The sequence below is a fragment of the Trichechus manatus genome, unplaced genomic scaffold (assembly GCF_000243295.1).
Source record: "Trichechus manatus latirostris isolate Lorelei unplaced genomic scaffold, TriManLat1.0 scaffold00275, whole genome shotgun sequence".
Lineage (NCBI taxonomy): Eukaryota > Metazoa > Chordata > Mammalia > Sirenia > Trichechidae > Trichechus > Trichechus manatus.
In genome coordinates this window covers 264,126-285,504 of record NW_004444211.1, presented here as the reverse complement: position 1 = coordinate 285,504, position 21,379 = coordinate 264,126, and positions in this window count along the sequence as shown.

The following is a 21,379-nucleotide window of genomic DNA, read 5'->3' as shown; positions in this document are numbered from 1 at the left end:
GGAAAGCCTCTACAAGATGAATTGGCCTGAGAGCTATTGTGTTGGCATCAGCTGGCTTCACTAAGTTTACGTTTCCAGTAACACAGAAGATCGTTATTCTTATAAGTGTATAATGACAGTGAAAGAAGTGTTTAGAAAAAAACACTAAACTCACAGTGTAAAATAAATCCTATGAAGTGTCTAAAATAGGTTAGCTCTTGCTATTTAAGCAGATGTCCTTAAAAACTTATAAAGGCACAAACATATTAGAAGTTTCTTGTTCATGTATTAATCAAAGGAAGTGGTGGTGGGAGGGTTGTTTCTTGCTCAGTGGAGTCATTAAAGGATCTTGGTGGTAGGCAGTTCCAACTTCAATATGTGGTTTCCAAAACTGCTCTCTGGATTTCCTCCATGTATGTCAGCCAGAAAAGGAAAGGACATAGAGGAACGGACATGGGAGGTTTGTACAGGTCAGCCAGAAAGTGACTTATCCACTCATGTGCAGTTGACTGAAACACAATTTCATGGCCCAGCTAACCACAGGGGAGGTTGGGAAATGTACTTGTGATGGTTAAGATTGTGTGTCAACTTGGCTGGGCCATGATTCTCAGTGTTTTAATGTAATCACTCCCATGGTTGAATATACTATGAGTAGCCAATCATGTGAAAGGGAGTCTCCTTGGGGGTGTGGCCCGCATCTGAATACAAGCAGATGCTCTGGTTTTTTGCTCTCTGGATCTTGTGGCTGTTTCCTCTCGTCTCACCTCCCGTTCTTGGGACTTGAGCTGTCAGCTTATCTGCCAAACCTGGGATTCATTGATCTGCACAGCCTGTGAGCAGGAGCCTTGCTCTTTGACCTGCCAATCTTGGGCTTGCCAGCTTCTGCTGCTGTGTGACTTGGGAGAGGCCTCTACCCTAATCCATGGACTTGGGACGTTCTAGCCTCTAAAATTGTGTGAGTTGTTTCCTTGATACAGTCTTTCTCTCTATATATATATTTATACACTTTACTGGTTTTGCTTCTTTAGGGAACACAACCTAAGACAGTAGTCTACATCCGAACCCATGAAGAAGAAGACATTAAGTCTCGGTCTCATGAGGTTCAACCAAAAGTTAGTTAATAAATATACAAATACCAATTTGTTGTTCTTGTTGTTATTAGGTGCCCTCAAGTCAGATCCAGCTCATAGAAAACCTATGTACAACAGAATGAAATGCTTCCTGGTCTGTGCTATCTTCACAATTGTTGCTATATTTGAGCCCATTGTTGCAGTCACTGTGTAAAATCCATCTTATTGAGGGTCTTCTTCTTTTTCACTGACTCTCTGCTTTACTAAGCATGATGCCTTTCTCCAGGGACTGATCCCTCCTGATAACATGTCCAGAATAAGTGAGATGAAGTCTAGCCATCCTCACTTCTAAGGAGCATTCTGGCTGTACATCTTCCAAGACAGATTTTTTTGTTCTTCTAACAGTCTGTTGTATATTCAATATTCTTCACCATCACCATAATTCAAAGGCATCAATTCTTCTTCAGTCTTTCTAATTGATTATCCAGCTATCGAATGCATACGAGGCAATTGAAAACACAATGGCTTGGGTCAGTCACACCTTAGTCTTCAGAGTGACAAACTTGGAGCAGATTTTCCCATCGCAAAACATCATTTGATTTCTTGATTGCTGCTTCCATGGGCATTGATTGTGGATCTAAGTCAAATGAAATCCTTGGCAATTCAATATTTTATCTGTTTATCATGAAGTTGCTTATTGGTCCAGTTGTAAGGATTTTTGTTTTATGGTAAGGTGTAATTGATACCGAAGACTGTAGTTTTTTATCTTCATCAGTAAGTGCTTCAAGTCCTCTTCGCTTTCAACAAGCAAAGTTGTGTTGTATGCGTACTGCAAGTTGTTAATGAGTCTTCCTCTAATCCTGATGCTTCATTCTTCTTCATATACTCCAGCTTCTTGGATTATTTGCTTCAGCATACAAATTGAATAAGTATGGTAAAAGGATACGACCATGACACACACCTATCTTAATTTTAAACAATGTGATATTCCCTTGTTCTTTTTGAACAACTGCTTCTTGATCTACATATAGGTTCTGTATCAGTACAAGTAAGTGTTCTGGTATTCCCATTCTTCCCAATGATATCCATAATTTGTTTTGATCCACACAGTTGAATGCCTTTGCATAGTCAATGAAAGAAAAGTAAACATCTTTCTGGTATTCTCTGCTTTCAGCCAAGATCCATCTTACATTAGCAATGATATTCCTCATTCCATGTCCCCTTATAATCTGGCTTGAATTTCTGGCAGTTCCCTGTCAATGTAATGCTACAACTTTTTCTAATTTGTCTTCATCAAAATTTTACTTGTGTGTAATATTAATGATATTATTCAATAATTTTTACATTCTGTTGGATTACCTTTCTTTGTAATGGGCACATATATGAATCTCTTCCAGTCAGTTGGTCAGGTAGTTGTCTTCCAAATTACTTTGCATAGATGAGTGAGCACTTCCTCCATTTGTGGAAACATCTCAATTCATAATCCATAAATTACTGGAGCCTATGTCTTCAGTGCAGCTTGGACATCTTCCTTTAGTACCATAGGTTCTTGAACATATGCGACCTCCTGAAATGGTTGAAGATCAACTAAATTTTTGGGACAGTGACTCTGTGGATTCCTTCTATCTTCTTTTGATACTTCCTGCATTGTTCAATATCTTGACCATAGAATCCTTCAGTACTGCAACTAGAGGCTTAAATTTTTCCTTCAGTTCTTTCAGCTTGAGAAATGCCAAGCGTGTTCTTCCCTTCTGGTTTTATAACACTAGTTCTTTGCACATTTCATTATAATACTTTATTTTGTCTTCTGGAGCTGCCCTTTGAAATCTTTTGTTAAGTTCTTTTACTTCATTATTTCTTCTATTTGCTTTACCTACTCTATGATCAAGAGCAACTTTCAGAGTCTCTTCCGATATCTATTTTGGTCTTTTATTTCTTTCCTGTCTTTTTAATGATATTTTTGCTTTTTTCATGTATGAAGTCCTTGTTGTCATCCTGTAAATAGTCTGGTCTTTGTTCATTAGTGTTCAATGCATCAAATCTGCTTTTTAGATGGTCTCTAAATTCAGGAAGGATATACTGAAGATTGTACTTTGGCTCTCATGGACTTGTTTTAATTTTCTTCAGCTTCAATTTGAACTTGAATAAGAGAAATTGATGGTGTTTTCCACAATTGGCCCCTGGCCTTGCCCTAACTGATAATATTGAGCTTCTCCATACTCTCTTTCCATAGACGTTGTCTTTCTTCTTTGTTTCCAACTTTTGCATTTTAATCACCAGTAATTATGAGTGCATGCTGTTTGCACGTTTGATCAGTTTCAGACTGTAGAAGTTGCTAGAAATCTTCAATGTCTTCATCTTTGTCATTAGTGTTGGTGTGTAAATTTGAATAATTGTCTATTAACTGGTCTTCCCTATAAGACTATGGATATTATGCTGTCACTGACAACGTTGTACTTCAGGATAGGTCTTAAAATGTTCTTTTTGACAAATAATGCAACACTGTTCCTCTTCAATTTGTCATTCTTGACATAATAGACCATTGGATTGTCTGATTCAAATTGTCCAATACTATTCCATTTCGGCTCAGTAACACCAAGGATATCTCTCTTCAAGCATACGACTTCATTCTTGACAACTTCCAATTTTCCTTGATTCATACTTTGTACATTCCATGTTCTACTTACTAATGGATGTTTGTAGCTGTTTCTTCTCATTTTGCATCATGCCACATGAGCAACTGAAGATCCTGAAAGCTTTACTTAATACACATTATTAATATTGACTCTACTTTAAGGAGGCAGCTCTCCCCTAGCCTCTTTTGAGTGAGTTCCAACCTGAGGTGCTCGTCTTCCAGCACTGTATCAGACAATCTTCAGCTTCTGTCCATAAAGTTTTCATTGGCCAGTTTCCTTTTGGAAGTAGATCTTCTTCCTAGTCTGTCTTATTCTGGAAGCTCTGTTGAACCCTGTCCACCATGGATGACACTGCTGGTATTTGAAATACCATTGGCATAGCTTCCAGCATCACAACCACACGTAAGCCACCACAGTACAACAAACTGACAGTTTGTGGAATACCAGTTTAAAATAATATAAATACATTATTATTTTTTAATAGCAGTTTAAAATAATATAAGTAAGACCAATCCACAGTTGGAAACAATGATTTTTTTTTTTTTTTTTTGTCTACTCTTATAAACCACACTTTCAAAATGCTCAGCACTGGCAGCCTGCCCATAGGAAGTAACTTTGTTTTTTTCCTCTTGAGTGGACTTCTATAGGTCACTCAAGATTTTCATGGAAAGAAATTAATACTGAGGAAAGAACTATATATTTTGATGATCATTAAATTTTTCCTTTACTATTCTTTGGTACTATCACTTCTCTTTCACTTTGTTTCATTAAATTTTCCACTGCACATAGTTCTTGTGAAAAATGACTTCAACAGACCTGTTCCAATGCTATGCCCCGAAAGTTTGTCATGTTTCCCCACCATGCTAATCAGATTATATCCCTGCGTACTGAGATCTTGCATGGAGTAATACAAGGAAAGAATGCTGTGAACAATAATTCTAGTGAATTCTGATGTCATTACCCTGAATAAGAGGCACCAAGTTTCTGCTGCTGAGACTGATGAATTTCCTTCCCTAACTGTAACCTAGTTTTTTAGGTTTCTTTTGATTTTATGAGAGGTATACTTCCAATTCCATACATCAATCTCTTTTTAACTGATTTTTGCTTCATCTAGTTAGATTCAGATGTTTTACTCTTATCTGAGAATATGTAACTAAAATACCATCTGAAATCCCCTTGGTTGGAGCAGTCTCGTGGAAAATTTAAGATGTTTAAGCTTACATTTGTGAATAATAGACATTCAATCTTAGCAATTGTTATTAGTTAGTCCTCTTTTGCAAATAATTACTAACTAGAACTTCGGGGATCCACAGTTTTAATGGTATTAGATAAGAAAATATCATCTAGGCAGGCAAAAAAATCCTGAGATTCAATAGTTAGGAAAATTTTCCCTATTTGTTCAGGAACATGCTACATTTCTCAGAGATACATGACGTTGCTCCTACATGACTCTCAGATGTCCATTCCACGTAAGACTTAGAAACTCAAAATCATATTCTGAGGAATCAAAAGCTTACCAGGTTCACGGCTTGAACTTCTACCCACAAGGAGAAATTAATACATGCCATTGACCACCTGTCTACTTACCCTCCTTAGACTCTAGTTTCGTGAATTTCAGAGCATATTGTAAAACTCATCTTTTCAGGCCCAAAGACATCAGTTGATAATTAAAATTCTACTGCAGTTATTTTTATTTTTATGGCTAAAAAATATTTAATTGGCGTGTGGCCTGAGGCATTTTGTAATGGATTTACTTTTACAAATATATAATAATCAATATGGAAAAAATATTTTAATTTCTAAGTAATTTAACTGTTCAACAGTTATGTCTGTTTTGGTCATATGTTTTCACACAATGAAGAAAAACAGATATAATGGGTAAATATAATCAGAGTTAACAAAAAATAGTCTAAAGAGAGTGAATTAAATTGATCAACCAGGAATTTCAAAATTTTCATTAAAAAAAGTGAGTACATGAGAAAATGCTCGTGATCACTAGCCATTAGAAAAATGCAAAACAAAACCACAATGAGATATCATCTCACCCTGACATTACTGGCACAAATCAAAAAAACTGGAAATAACAATATTGGAGAGGCTGTGGGGAGACCGGAACTCCTATGCACTGTTGGTGGGAATGAAAAATGATACAACCATTTTGGAAAATGATATGGCACTTCCTCAGAAAGCTAGAAATAAAAATACCATACCATCCAGCAATCTCACTCTTAGGTATATATCCTAGAGAAATAAGAGCCATCACACAAAGGGACATATGCACACCTATGTGCATTACAGCATTGTTCACAATAGCAAAAAGAAACAAACTAGATGCTCATCAACAGATGAATGGATAAATAAACTATGGTATGGTACATACACACAACGAAGTATTACACAACGATAAAGAACAATGATGAATCTGGGAAGCATTTCATAACACGGATGAAACTGGAGGACATTATGCTGAGTGTGATAAGTCAATCACAAAAGGACAAATATTGTATGAGACCACTACTGTCAAAATTCATGGAAAAGTATACACTCAAAAACAAACAATGTTTGATGGTTACAAGGGATGGGAAGGGTGGAGGGGAAAATACTAAATAGACAAGTGGTAATTTTGGTGAAGGGTAAGACAGTACACAATACTGGGGCAGCACAACTTGTACAAGGCAAGGTCATGAAGCACCATAGACACATCTAACTCCCTGAGGGACCAAATTGCTGGGCAGAAGGCTGTGGGGGCCATGGTCTCTGGGAACATATAGCTCAACTGGCATAACATAGTTTATAAGAAAATGTTCTACATTGTACCTTGGTGAGTAAAGTCTGGGGTCTTAAAAGCCTATGAGCAGCCATTGAAGATACTCCACTGGTCTCACCCCTTCGGGAGCAAGGGAGAATAAAGAAAACAAGATACAAGGGAAAGATTAGTCCAAAAGATTAATGGACCACAACTACCACAGCCTCCACCAGACTGAGTCCAGTACAACTAGATAGTGCCGGCTACCACCACAGACTGCTCTGATTAGGATCACAACAGAGGATGCCAGACAAAGCTTTTGAAAAATGTAAAACAAAATTCTAACTCACAAAAAAAAAACCCAGATTTACTGACCTGATAGAGACTGGAGAAACCCTAAGAGTACAGCCCCCAGACATTCTTTTAGCTCAGTAATGAAGTCACTCCTAAGTTTCACCCTTCAGCCAATGATTAGACAGCTTCATAAAACAAAAAGAGATTAACAGGGCGCAACAGCCAGGGACAAGGTCTAGAAGGCAAGAGGGGACAGGAAAGCTGGTAATAGGGGACACAAGGTCAGGAAGGAAGAGTGTTGACAAGTTGTAGGGTTGTTAAGCAATGTCATAAAACAATATGTGTACTAACTGTTTAATGAGAAACTGTTTTGTAAACCTTCATCTAAAGTACAATACAAAAAAAAATTAAAAAGTGAATAATATTATTACATTTTGTAATTAGCCTATCAACTCTTTATTTTGAATACATGTTTACAGCAAAGGCCTAAGGCTATCATGTAAGTATGTCAGTCAGATATGAAAATGTTAATATGCTAAAGTCATTAGGCCATCTATATAACACACATGACAATCAAACTACTATAGATTTTAACTTCACAGTTGACTACTTTGGTTCCCTAGGAAAAGCAAGCTTTTAAGTATTTTGATCATACCATGCATGAACGTGGGAGCTTCATACATGGCATATCAGTTCAAGTTTGTATTATTATTGCCATTTCTATTATAAAGATAATAAATAGTACCAATTCAAGACTTTCTCTCTCTCTTGCTCTCACTCTTGTTTTCTCTAGCCATCTGTGAAATAAGTCTAGATAATTAGATACTTATCTTTCTAAATCTGCAATTCCAAAGTTTATAATTGCAACATAGTGTGACATAGTGTTCATTCCTCCTAGTTTTTAATATACCTATGAAGTATTAAATCTATGTCTATGTCTATCTATGTATCTGCTCCAAAAACAACGAAAACAAAAAAAATCACAGAAATAAATCTCAATCAATATTTTATATTTGATACACTTGATAAGCTCACAGCTAAATTTAGATAAATGAAATTTTACTGAAAGCCAGAAAGATAGGAAGAACATATAAACCTGGCAAGAAGAGAGAATGAGGAAAAGAAGATTTCCAAAGTCTTCTTACTGTAATCCATGGACAGAAAAACATCGTAACAATATTCATTATAGTGATGAGGAATCCACTGGTTTGTAGACTGTCTTCACATGGAGTCTATCTTCCCCTGTGTATCTCTTTATCTGTTCTGGTCTTTTGTAACTCAGAAGTGATTAGGTTTATGACTCATGATACCACTCATAAGATCTCTTTAATATAACAAAATAAAAATGTTATTTCCAACCAGGGTCATAGCCACATGTATATGGGCCAGGAATTTAACACTTATCGTTGGGGGGTACAGTCCAACCCATTACAATAATCTGTTTCCTCTCTAGATTTTGACTGATTCAAAGTCTTGATTTCTCTTTTTTTTCCCTTAAACTTCACAGCAAAATAGTCAGCTAATGCAGATACTGTCTTCCCCCAGTAGAATAAAAGCTCCTTAAGGGTAGGGACACTGTCATGAATACACAAAAAGAGTATCACTTGAATAATAGTAGATTCTCAATGTGTTTGAATGCATATAAGTAACTTGACATGAGCAACTTATATCTTCATTAAGCCTCTCATTTTTCTTCTATTTATTGAAATTAATTGCACTATTACTCAATAATGACATTGATTTGGAGATTAAATGTTATGTTTTGTAAGACTTTTTAGTATTCTACAAAAGGATAGACATCTGTAATACCACTGGTAATGGTGTGTTGATGTTGTCTCCAGGCTTGCAAGAACAGCCTTAAATTTTCAGGAATTTTGTGTACTTGTTGATATCATTTCTGTAGTTTGAAAGTAAACATGATGGAAGTAAATAAATCATGAAAATCAGCAAATACTACAAATCAGGGCCCTTTTTCCCTCAATAAGCTGGTTATTAAACATTTACAATTATCCCACTGAATTTCGACCAACATTAATAAAAATGCTTTAGTTCATTTATATCAATACCACAAACGGTGTGTTATGACAAAGTTGTTGCTGTTAGCCACTCTTTAGTTGGCCCCTGACTCATGGTGACCCCATGTACAACATAACAAGGTGCTTCCTGGTTCTGATTGGTCATGGATAAGACCATTGTGATCCATAGGGTTTTCACTGGCTGATTTTTGGAAGTAGATCACCATGCCTTTCTTCCTAGTCCATCATAGTCTGCAAGCTTCGGGCTACATGCAAACCTCCATTGACAGATTGATAGTGACTATGTCCGATGTGCTTTGGCTCAGAATCAAGCCTGGGTCTCTCATATGAAAGGTGAGCATTCTACCACAGAACCACCACTGTCCCCTATCAAGAAGTAGAACATTTAAAAGTCATGTATCATGGATTAAGAAACTAAAAGTAATATTTAAAAATAGTTTTACATTACTTTTTATTTAAATTATATATTTGTAATAACTAAATCATAATATACTTGTGTCATTAAATCTATTATTTTTAAACATGTTCAAAGAATATAACACTCAGTATTTAGACACAGTCATATAAAAGAATGTTCATAAAATTGAAGATGACTAACTTTCTCCCTCTAAACTCTCTAGAAATGCTAAGACAGTGGTTCCACACTTTCACTGGAACATTGCAATCACCTGGAAAGCTTTTAAATAATGCAATGTCTGTGCACAACCCTAGACCAATTAAGTCAGAATTTCTGGTGTTGGGATCCAGATGCAGGTACTCTTTAAGGTCCCTGAGTGATTCAAATACCCAAATTTGAGATCCACTATCCTAAGGCATAAGAGTCTTTAAAAATGGGCAGCATGACTAACAGATATAGATATGGATATAGATGTAGATGTAATATTTCTCCTTAAACCTTATGCCAGTCAAGTTAAAGTTTTGTGGATACATTATGTTATTATCTCTGAAATATGTTTGGTTGAAATCCAAAGAAGAGAAATGAGCACTCCCCTTAGAAATTGTTTCATTTGGCAGACACTACTAACTCCATAAACAAACTGTTCAACACAATCAATTCTTGGTATCATTATAACTTTAATCATAAGGAATTAAAGGACTGTGTGTCAGTTGCTGTATGTAGCTCTGCTAGGTATAATGGAAACCCTTGTACTAATTTTATTATGAGCAATATGCTTCCTCAAGGTGCCAAAATGTGTCAGAAAATATTAATAAACACTCCAAAATATGATGTTTATATATTAAGATCTATCTATCTATCTATCCATTTATGTATCTATCTAGATATCTCTCTCTCTCTTCCTACCTAATATCTATCCAACTTTGTTTTTCTTAGCTGCTGTCGAGTCGATTTCAAATTATGGCAACACTATGTGTGTCAGAATAGAACTGTGCTCCCTAGTTTTCAAGGCTGTGACCTTTCAGAAGCAGATAGCCAAGCCTGTCTCCCATGATGTCTCTGGGTGGGTTTGAACTGCTAACCTTTTGGCTAGTGGTCGAGACTTAACCATTTTAGTCACACAGGGACTTTAGATGAACATTTCAGAGCACAGAGTATTTGCTGTTGTTTTCTTATACCTGTACTTTACAGAATTAGTTAGAAAGCAAAATAAGCAGACAATTAAAATAACAAAAGTAGATGAAGTTTGTATCTTTGATCACCATGGGTGTACCAGGGACAAAAATGGGAATTCCTTCTGTATTTTAGAAACTTGGCACACATCTGAAAAAGTGTGAATTGAGCCCACAGAGATTAGAAAACTAAAGGTTTTAGCATCATTGTTCACTGTTTGTTGCTCTGAAAGAGACATAGGTTGAATAAACAACAATTCATTCTATTCTTAGTCATTTCTTTTCTCCAGAGAATATAATTTATTTTTAGAACTATGTTGCATTGTAAAATTGTGGACCTTGGAGAATGCACAGATACATAACATTTAGCTTGCTTTCAATTAGTTTCTTATAATAGATTAATGTTTTGCTAGGAAATAAATTATTTTTTAATTTATATGATTTAAATATTAGACTCCCCCAATTTAAATTGTAAAGGTATTACATAAAGTTTCATATAAAGTAGATTTCTTGATTATTCTTATTAAACAATGACCTTCTTTTATAAGATTTAAGTTCTAATCAAATATATTAGTTTCTCCCAAAGTAAAAACAAGAATGTATAAATTTTTTAAATGCTAATAATATTTTTGAAGTGTTTAGAGGAACAAGATTGATAAATTATTAACAATCTCCAAGATATTTTGGAACTAGGAAATACTGAAGCTATATAATAAGATTTGAAAATGGGTAATTATTGCTTAAAAAGGCTATGTAACTGGGAGAGAGAAAGAGAGATTTGACTACTGAGAAACCTCTTGTCAGGCTACCTAATACATACTCCAATTATTTTCCTGATATACAGTTTATACATTGAACTTCCTTTTGGACAGCACCATTTTGGATGCCTCACAAACTCCTCAAATACAAGTCTTAAACTAAGCACATTATTTCTACCACAATTTGTTAAATCTCCTGTGTTCAGATTCATGCATAATGGCACAACTATCTCAGTACTCATACTTTACATTGACAAACTAGGCTCACTTTGAATACTAGAATTACCAATAGGTTAATTTTATAAAAATATTTCATTAAAAATAATAATCTCCAGAATTTCAAGAAAAATTTCAAGTTTGCCTAACTAATTTTGAAAATCGTTAATTATTTGTATTTTACTTTGAAGTATAATATAAAATTTTTGAATATTGGAAACAACAATAACGATTATGGAAAACATGAAGAGGAATTATGTTTAATATTTATAGTTGTTTTAATTTACATTTTTATAAAACTGTAATCAAATTTTGTAATACAGTTACAAATTTACTTATTATTTATAATTGTTATTGCTAATAGAAGGATTAAAAGAAGCCATGGTGGCACAATGGTTAAGTCCTTGGCTGTTAACAGCAAGGTTGGTGGTTTGAATCTATCTGCTGGCTCCACAGGAGAAAAGATTTTGTGATCTGCTCCCAAAGAGTTTACAGCCTAGGAAACCCTCATGGGCAGTTCTACTCTGTCATATAAAGTTGCTGTGAGTCTCTATGGACCCGATGGCACCCAACAACAGCAACAGTAACATTGTTAAGAGAGCACAAATTAATGAAAATCTTGATTATGACAAGGTAATTAGTGATTTGGCCAAAATAAACACAAGAAAAATGAACTGCATTGATTAATATATAATAATTTGTAATAACATATGGTAATTTGAAAAATATATAATTTGTGAATGATAAAAGTCTGAATTTTCTGATCTAATCACCTTTTGCCCATCAGTAAAGCACTCAAATATGAACAATAAAAATTATATTTAGTTGTTGTGTTAGTCATCTAGTGCTGCTGTCACATATATACAAGTGGAAGGCTTTAACAAAGAGAAATTTATTTTCTCACGGTCTAGTTGGCACATGTCCAAATTTAAGGTATCAGCTCTAGGGAAAGTCTTTCTCTCTCTGTTAGCTCTGGAGGAAGGTCTTTGTCATCAAGTTTTCCTTGGTCTGGGAGCTTCTCAGTGCAGGAACCTCTGATGCAAAGGACACGCTCTGCCCTCAGCGCTGCTTTCTTGGTGGTGTGAGGTTCCCCTGTCTCTCTGCTCATTTCTGTCTTCTATATCTCAAAAGAGATCAACTCAAGACACAATCCAATCTTGTAGATTGAGTCCTGCCTCATTATCATAACTGCTACCAATCCCTCCTCATTATCGTCATAGAGGTAGGATTTACGACACATAAGAAAATCACATCAGATGACAAAATGGTAGATAATCACATAATACTGGGTATCGTGGCCTAGCCAAATTGATAACGTATTTTTGGTGGACACAATTCAATCCATGACAGTTGTCTTTGATATTTTGCTAAATTTTTCATTTAAAAATAATAGCTATTCATATATATATATATATATATATATAGCTTGTTTTAAAATTATAAACCTCAAAATAAAAGAATGAAATTTTTAACTAGTTAAGTTTTTTAGCTTGATTTGTAGTTTTCAAATTTTAGACATGTGCTATGTTGGTCTCCATTTGTAGTATTATCCTTGGCCCCAAAAATATTCAGGGTGAATTTGAAGTCAATAAAATATATTGTACTTTTTAATATATAATAGACTGCAATAGTTATAATTTAATTCATAAAATCTCTGATGATAGAAACCATATGTCTTTTATTCAGTGTCCATGCAGAATCTCACCTGAAGTAAAAAAAAAAGAAAAAGAATATTGTGAAATGATGTGGGAGTGGGAGGGGGAGAGAGTAAAAGAAAGAGAGGAAGCATAGGTGCCTTTTCCCTTTTTTTTTTTTTAAAAAAAAAAGCTTGTTTCTACTATTTTTTGCTTTTGAATGCTTATTGGCTTAAAATATTTTAACACATTATACTCTGGAGGAGAAAGTTTTGATCACTCATTTCTCTTACTGCTAGGAGTAAAAGAGGCCTAGAAGTAGAGGTACAAGAAACTTAAAATTATTATTTTCCCTGAATTCTTTATATCAATAGCCATATATAAAATAGCCTGTAATGAAGAATACACACGGTAATATAAGTGCCATCTATGTTTTTCACTTGTTTATCCCTTGCAGTATAATTACCTGGTAACTATTAGGCATTCAACTATTACTTCTGAAGTGAACTAATACTATGTGTATTGCTCTTCAAGGAAATATTTGAAGTAGATATTTACAACCAGGTTGCTCTTCTAAAAAAAGTAGAATGCCTAGGACAAATTTTCTAGATGTTTAACATAATTTGTTGAAGAAGTGACTGAACCCCATTGTCCCAGAATCATTTGTCCTTTAAAGACTGCCTCTCCTCAGATGGCAGAGCTGTTGTCATACCATAGGTGACAATCAGCACACATCTCATCCCAGTGGTCTGTCTTTTTCCCCTTTCATAATGGTTTTGCATATTCAAGAAAAAGAGACTTACGAGCTCCAAACTTAATGAAATGAAATTGTTAATGAGCTTCTCGGAAAATCTTCTTTCCTTGAAGGGAAATGATGGGGGAACTAGTGAAGAGCTAGCTCAATTTGTAATAGTAATTAGGTTAACTAGCAACATTTTATGCCTATATATAAAAAGAGAGCAACAGAATTGAAGAAAAGGCAACATACTATTTTAAATTTTAATTAAATCACATTATTAAATTTTAATTAAATCACGTTATTAAGGACAGTGTCCAGATGTTTACCTGTTCAGATTATGTCATTGTTAATATGATTTGAGAGAAGAGGACAGCCTAGAATTTTTAATAAACTTTTTTTTTTTATTTTAGAAGAGTTTTAGATTTATAGAAAAGTTTTGAAGATATAGCAGAGTTCTTATGTATCCCACATCCAGTTTCCCATATTATTGACATCTTACATTAGTATACTATATTTGCAATAAACCAATATTGATATCTTATACCCATTGCCATTGAGTCACTTCCAACTCATAGTGACCCTAAAGGACAGAGTAGGACTGCCCCATAGGGTTTCCAAGGAGTGGCTAGTGGATTCGAACGGCAGACCTTTTGGTCAGTAGCCAACCACTTAACCACTGATTCACCAGGGCCCTCATATCTTATAATTAAATAAAATTGATATCTTTTTCAAATTTTCTTAGTTTTTATCTAATGCCTTTTGTTGTCATTGTTCCAGGATCCCATCCAGATTATCATATGACACTTAATCATCATGTCTCCTTAGACTCGTCTTGGCTGTGACCGTGTCTCAGACTTTCCTTGTTTTTGAAGATCTTGTTTTTGAAGAAAGTTTTGAGGAGTAATCTTCAAGTATTTTGTAGAATGTCCCTCAGTTGGAATTTGTCTGATTTTTTTCGCCTGATTATATTGGGATTGTGAGTTCTTGGGAGGAGGACCACAGAGTAAAATTCCATTTTCATCATCTCATATCAAGGGTACAGAACAGACAATCAGCATGTACTATCATTGTTGACGTTGATACTGATTAACTGGTAAGGTAGTGTTTTTCAGGTTTTTCCACTGACAGTTACTCCTTCCATCCCTCTCCTCATATTGTTATCTTCTGAGAGAAATTCACTGCATTCAGCCCCCACTTAAGGAGTTGGAAGTTATGTTCTACCTCCTTGATGGTGAGTATTTACATAAATTAGTTGGAATTATTCTGCACAGATGATTTGTTTCTTCTCCCTTATTCACTAATTTATTCAATTACTTATTTATGTCATTTTGGACTCATGGAAATTTGCTTTTAAGTATATGTATATGTGATTTGTATAACTGACATAATATTTAAGATTTATTTATTAATATTTTGTATTATGAGTTGAAATCAACTCAACTGCAACAGGTTTGATTTTGGTTTGGTATTATCCATTTAGTTTAAAAGTGATTAACATTTGAAATTTTTATTTTCAGTGTTTTGCGCTCATCTTTGAAGGACTGTAACATTAGCATATTATAAATGTTGTCCTTCTAACGTATATAAGGACCTGGTAGATTTAAATACATACAAAATTATAATCATCAAAAATAAACTAGGCTGAGCAAATTCTGTTTTATTATATTGATTTACACATGTGTAAGTCTTCATAGTCCAAGAAGTGTCACTACTTAAAATTTCATGTCTAAGAATAACTGTTGGCTAAACTTTATCTTCTAAAATATAATTTCAGGTTATAAGAATACTTATTAAACAATTTAGAGAAACAGACTTGTACTCAAACGATTGAGACACTCTTCCTCAAATTGTTTCCCATTGAACTTAGGTTAATGTTTGCCTTCCACAATGAAGGACTGACTTTGATTCTGTCACCTGAGGTCAGCATGATAACAGCTCTCTACTTTATTTCATTTTAAACAGTGAATTATGTGTATTTGTTCATAACCACTACATTATTTGGATAAGGCCTCAGGAAGATATTGATATAAAGTAAACTTTCCCCATCTCCCATCACCTCACGAACTCTGGTAATGTTTAATAACACATTCTAATTAAAAAAAAAAAAAAAAAAATCTAATGTATTAAACTGGGTATGAAAAAACTTCCAAGAGTAGCCCATTCTAATGGTTGCTTTCTGGGTCTGATGTGGGCTGTGTCTCCATGACACAAAATGCAAACAGATTTGTGAAAATACGTTCATCAAAAAACTTGTGGTTTTCTTTTCTTTCTTTTTTTTAGTGTAAATCCAAATAACAGGCTTCCATTTTCACATCTCAACTACTCAGGTGATTGTATCCTGTGGACAGAGCCTGATTTTTTTCTACCCGCAGCATTTTACATTCTTTTTTCAGCTTAAAAGTCAGAACATCAGTGCTTACTTTGTCATTGATGCAGTTCACTGATGTGTCAGTCTTCTTTGTGTAAATGAGACACAGTAGACTATTGATTTTGTCCCCAGAAGGATGTGTTATCATCAGCTCTACACTCTAAACCATAGAAGCTGAATCATTTTTAACAGAACCTCAGAAGCACAATTAACATCTATTTCATAATATTCGGTACAAAGTTCAAATCAAAGCATATTTACTAGAGTGAAGAAAGAACTATGAATTGTTTATAATGTAGGAACATATGTGTATTTAAAATAAAGACAAATAATGAGAATGAGACAAAAATATTTTTCTTCATATTAAATATGCTCCCACAGCCAGAATTAGAAGACGAAGTTTTGCTTTCCAGACTTACTAATAAAAGCTTTATGATCCAGTTCTATCAACACGTCTATGTAATATCCATATCGTAATGGAGTAAAAATAGGACTCATTAAATTTAAGAAAAATATCCTGGATTACACAATAAGAAAAGGCACACTAAGGTTTCAATGTAGAGCCGTCTAATTCCAAAACCCATGCCTTTGATTACACAATTCTTTTCCTTTCGATTTAATAGGAGGAAAAAAAATACAAAATTGCATATAATTATAGTAAAATATGTAGTGTTGTAAAGGTCACGTGCAGGATTAAAACAAGTATTTTTTTGGTGTTGAACCAGTTAACCATAAACAAAAAAGAGCTTAATAAAACACTTTAGGTAGGATTTTTTTTTTTATAGAAAAAACCTATTTGACATTGTTTCCCGCTAAACTCTAGTCACAAAGAAAATGGTCATTTTATTCCATACCAACATCACTCCACCTCTTCAATTTTAATGTTAACAATACACAGCACTTCTGTGAAATTTCAGACCACTGAATGAGACAAAGGAAATTGCCCTAATTTATAAAACCTTTCTTTTTAATGCATAACATTTCAATTAGATCACTGAAAGCATAAAAGTTGTGACTGCATTGAAATGGCGGGTGTAGTTCCACCCAAGTCAGAGAGGATGGGATGAAATAAAACAGAGAAGCAAACCACTGTTAGTCCTTCAGTTTGTAAACTATACAAGTTTTTATTAATTCCTTGGAAGATGCCCTAATTTCCTCTTATTTCGTTAGTTCATTTTACCCATTTTCATCCCCATATGTTCCTAATAACTTATCTAACCTAGCTAGTATGAGTTTGCATTACTCCAGGAATCATTCTGAGAATGATAGCATTTCCAGTGAATTAGGCATGCCTTTTATTCTTGGGGGACTTCTGTGTTTAAATGAATACTCACACGCTTCATTACAGTATCTCTAAAATACATGTGAACCCTGAGGCATACCAAATTACTGAATTAAGGTGACATAATTCTTAGAAAAAGAGTTCAGTGCTTTGCTCCCAAAATATAACCATGTCTCTAAGGTTCTGACTAATTTATACTGCTAGGGGAACTGCCCCAATTTACTCTGGCTTTCAATAATATACCTACGGCTGCCTCTAGCTACAGCTCTGATTTGGGACAGTGCTACCAGGCAAATTAGTGTATCACAGTATCATTATTTTTAATAGATCTTCACTTTATAAGAGCGGAAAAGATTAAGATCCAATTTAACTTCTTACAGTTGTTGATACTAAGGTAACTTACGATGTTGCCAAGTGGCAGGTTAATATTAGTTTGCAGCTGTAGTAAAGATAACACATTCTTTTATGCATAAATAACAACATCCCCAAAGTTGGGATAATTTTCTTTGCCTCATTTAATGGCCTGATAAGTCACAAAAGTGCTGGATGTGGTTAAAATTAAAATAGAAGAAATAAAGAAATGGTGTTTTGAAATAAAGTATTTTTTTCTTTGTATCCATTAAATGACAGAATTGGATTCCCACCTTCTTGTATAAAAGGAAGTAAAAGGATAGAAATGTATTTCTAATAAAAGTGCAAGTCTGTGGTTTTAGCGGCTTTCTAAAAGATCAATTTTAGAGTACTATTTATTCTGGAGGAGTGAGCCTGCAGAAGGGCATGGCTTTAACCACCACAGAGAAAGAGTCCTGTTCAGTAAATAAGAGCCAGAGAGAGGAGAAGACTGATTGGCTTTAGATTTTCAGTTCATTCAAATCAAATATTCAAAAGTCTTATTTTAGATATTTAATCCAGTTGTGTGTATATATAGTATATAACTTGAAAATATGGCATCTAAAATGGAATCCATTCTTTTAAGGCTACCGGGCAACAGAAATTGTTTATATGATCTTCTCTGGTGTAGATAAAAGTTAATGCATGGGATATTTCTTCTTATTTATATAATCTCAGCCCTCAGAGAAAGGAACAGGCCCTCAGTATGCAAACATCTATATTTTAGAAGGCTTTAAGAGGATACTGAATCTTTCTTAATTAGCTAAACGGCAAGTAATTATTATTGCATTCTGCATATAAAGAAGGAGCCTCCGCAATCATTTTGATTAGCTTTTTTGGAATGGTAAAAATGCTGTTTTATCCCAGAAGCAAAATCTGCTTCATCTTATAATAATATGATTCAAGGATCAAACTTGTGAATGCCCACCCCCTTGCGTATTGCTTCTATCTTATCTATAAATTATAAGCAGCTACTGTATTCCTCTTTACATTCAAAAGTATATTCTTTTAAGGTAGAAATTTATTATTTAATAAATTAAAAACTTCCCCCCAAAATACTGAATCTGTTTTGTTTTCTGTTCTCAAGTATGACAAAATTAAATTATTAACTCTCTATTATTTACTCATACAGTAAAGTGATACAATATGTAATTTCTGATTTTTTTCTCAAGTATTTTCCTACTGAAATACCTACGAAAACCTAAAAATAAAAAGAGGTAAATTTTCTAGAGTACTGTTAGCAAAAGTCCTAGGCAGTCAAAATGAACCTGGAGTCATCCAAATCATATCTAAATCTTTGAAGCAAAACTAGAAAATTCCATGGAAAACACACTGATACATCCATGTTCACCGGCCCCACCCCTGAGATAAGCATAGAAAAAGGCTTAGTGTTTTGGCAAATCAGAGGAAGGAAAGTCAATCTGACATGCTCTTTACAAGAGACACAGTTAAACCAAAATGACTAAATAAAGCTTTAGCAAATAGAGATCAATCAAAAACGAATGGCAAGATAGCACACATTGTGCTATAAACGCCTGCTATAATACGGAATTGGTGCCCTGGTGGGTCAGTGGTTAAGAGCTCGGCTACCAGTGGAAGGTTGGCAGTTTGAATCCACCATCCACTCCTTGGAAACACTTTGGGGCAGCTCTACTCTGTCCTACAGGGACGCTATGAGTCAGAATCAACTCCACGGCAGTGTATATGGGTTTCCTAATAATACAAAAGACAATTATTTTATTTTAATTAAGCACACAATTCACCGTAAAGATTTTATAGTTACGAGTCTCTGTTTTAAAATCGTTAGACTTTAACAGAGCCATAGTTTACTAGGTGATTTTAATATAGACATAGTTTACATGCTTCTATTCATCTAGGAGACCATATTTTCAGTGGTTAAGAGCAAGGGCACTAGAGTCAGATGAGCTGAGATTGAATCTAAACCTTAGTTCATTAATGGTATGACCACCTGTACATCTTTTCAACACTACAATTCTTGATATTGTTATCAAAATAAAATTATTGTGAAGATTAAATGAAATATATTTAATAAGCCTACTACCTAGGCCCTGTTTAAATCTTAGGGTTTACATGATGGATTGACTGTCAAAAATGAAAGGGAAATATAGAAACTACAATTCCCAAACTTTACTTCTTATGGAAATTGCTCAGGAACGTGACTAATGATATGACTCATGATCCTCACATGGATTTTGATTTGGTAGAAATAGAAGAGATGCCAGTGATATCCATTTCTAACAATTACCTTATGTCTATGAATCACATTTTTAGAAGTATAAAAAATTGAATAATACAATAATAAAAATTGATTGCATCAATACATATTGAATATTGCACCTTTTAAAATATATGTCTTATATTTTTTTATGAATCCATGAAATATTAAAAAACTGATCTAAACAAAATCACACACACACAACGTTACTTTTTCTCAAGTCAAATTGTAAAATGAAAGACTCCCTGAGAAACATATAAAAACAAATAATGATCAAGAAGGGTTAATAGCAAAAAATAAGAACATCAAAACAAGTAAAAAAAAATTAAACCAAGTCTGTGATTAATAGCAAAAAATCAATTATTATTGACTATTAACAAAATAAAATAATAAAAACATATGTGTCCAATCTGTACAGTCAAAATATTCAGAATTAGTTTTAAAAGCTTATATTTCTACAGGAGAAAAATTTTATACAATTTAAGCTCTATATGTTAAAAAATTAAAGTACGTAAAAAACCAAATGGACATTGAATAAAGTATGTCAGCATGTGTAGACAGAGAAGGAGATAAACAGATAAATCTACAGGCATACGACACTACTGGATATGAAAGAAAGAAAAAAGCGAGAAAGAGGAAATCCTTGTTCTCACAGAACCTTCATTCTAGTAAATTATAACGATGAGACTGATTTTAAAAAACAGAAACAACAAAATTAAGCATAATTCACCCTCAAAGTAGTCCAAGTTTTACAAATATTATCTAATTTAATCATCTTAATAATTATAAGTAATGGTTCCTATCATAGTGTTTATCTAGTTTTTTACAAGAGGGGATGGAGTTGCATAGGTGAACTCAATTTTGGCTATTTGGATATTTAGAAAAATAGTATAACTTCCCACGTGGTTTAAGACATAAAAGACTATCAGACATGTACAACATTACACCTGAACTTCCTATAAGAATATCAACAGTTTTTCTTTCTGCATTTCAACAAATCAGTTACTTTACTTTAGGATTAAAAAAAAAAAAAAGTGAATTCCTTCTAGAAGATATTCTGTGCATATATACGTGTGTGTACGTGTGTGTGTGTGCGCTTACTTTCACATTGTGAGATGTTCACTGTTAAAGGCTCGTTGGTACATGACTGAATAAAAATCAATCCATTTCTCCCATCTTAAGCACATTCTTGAGAAAGAGCGCTATGATTCAGATTGAAAACATCAGGAAAATGACCTGTATTCTTAATATTTTTAAACTCTCACTTGCTCTTTCTCCCCTCCTTCATGCAGTTAGAGTTGAATTTATGTAATATGCCATAATTCTCCCTGTTTATTAAATATATAATCTTCTCTAAGGTAGTATGATGTACTGTAGATGGTACTTAAAAAATCCTCACAACTAGTATTATTTCATTATTTCTATT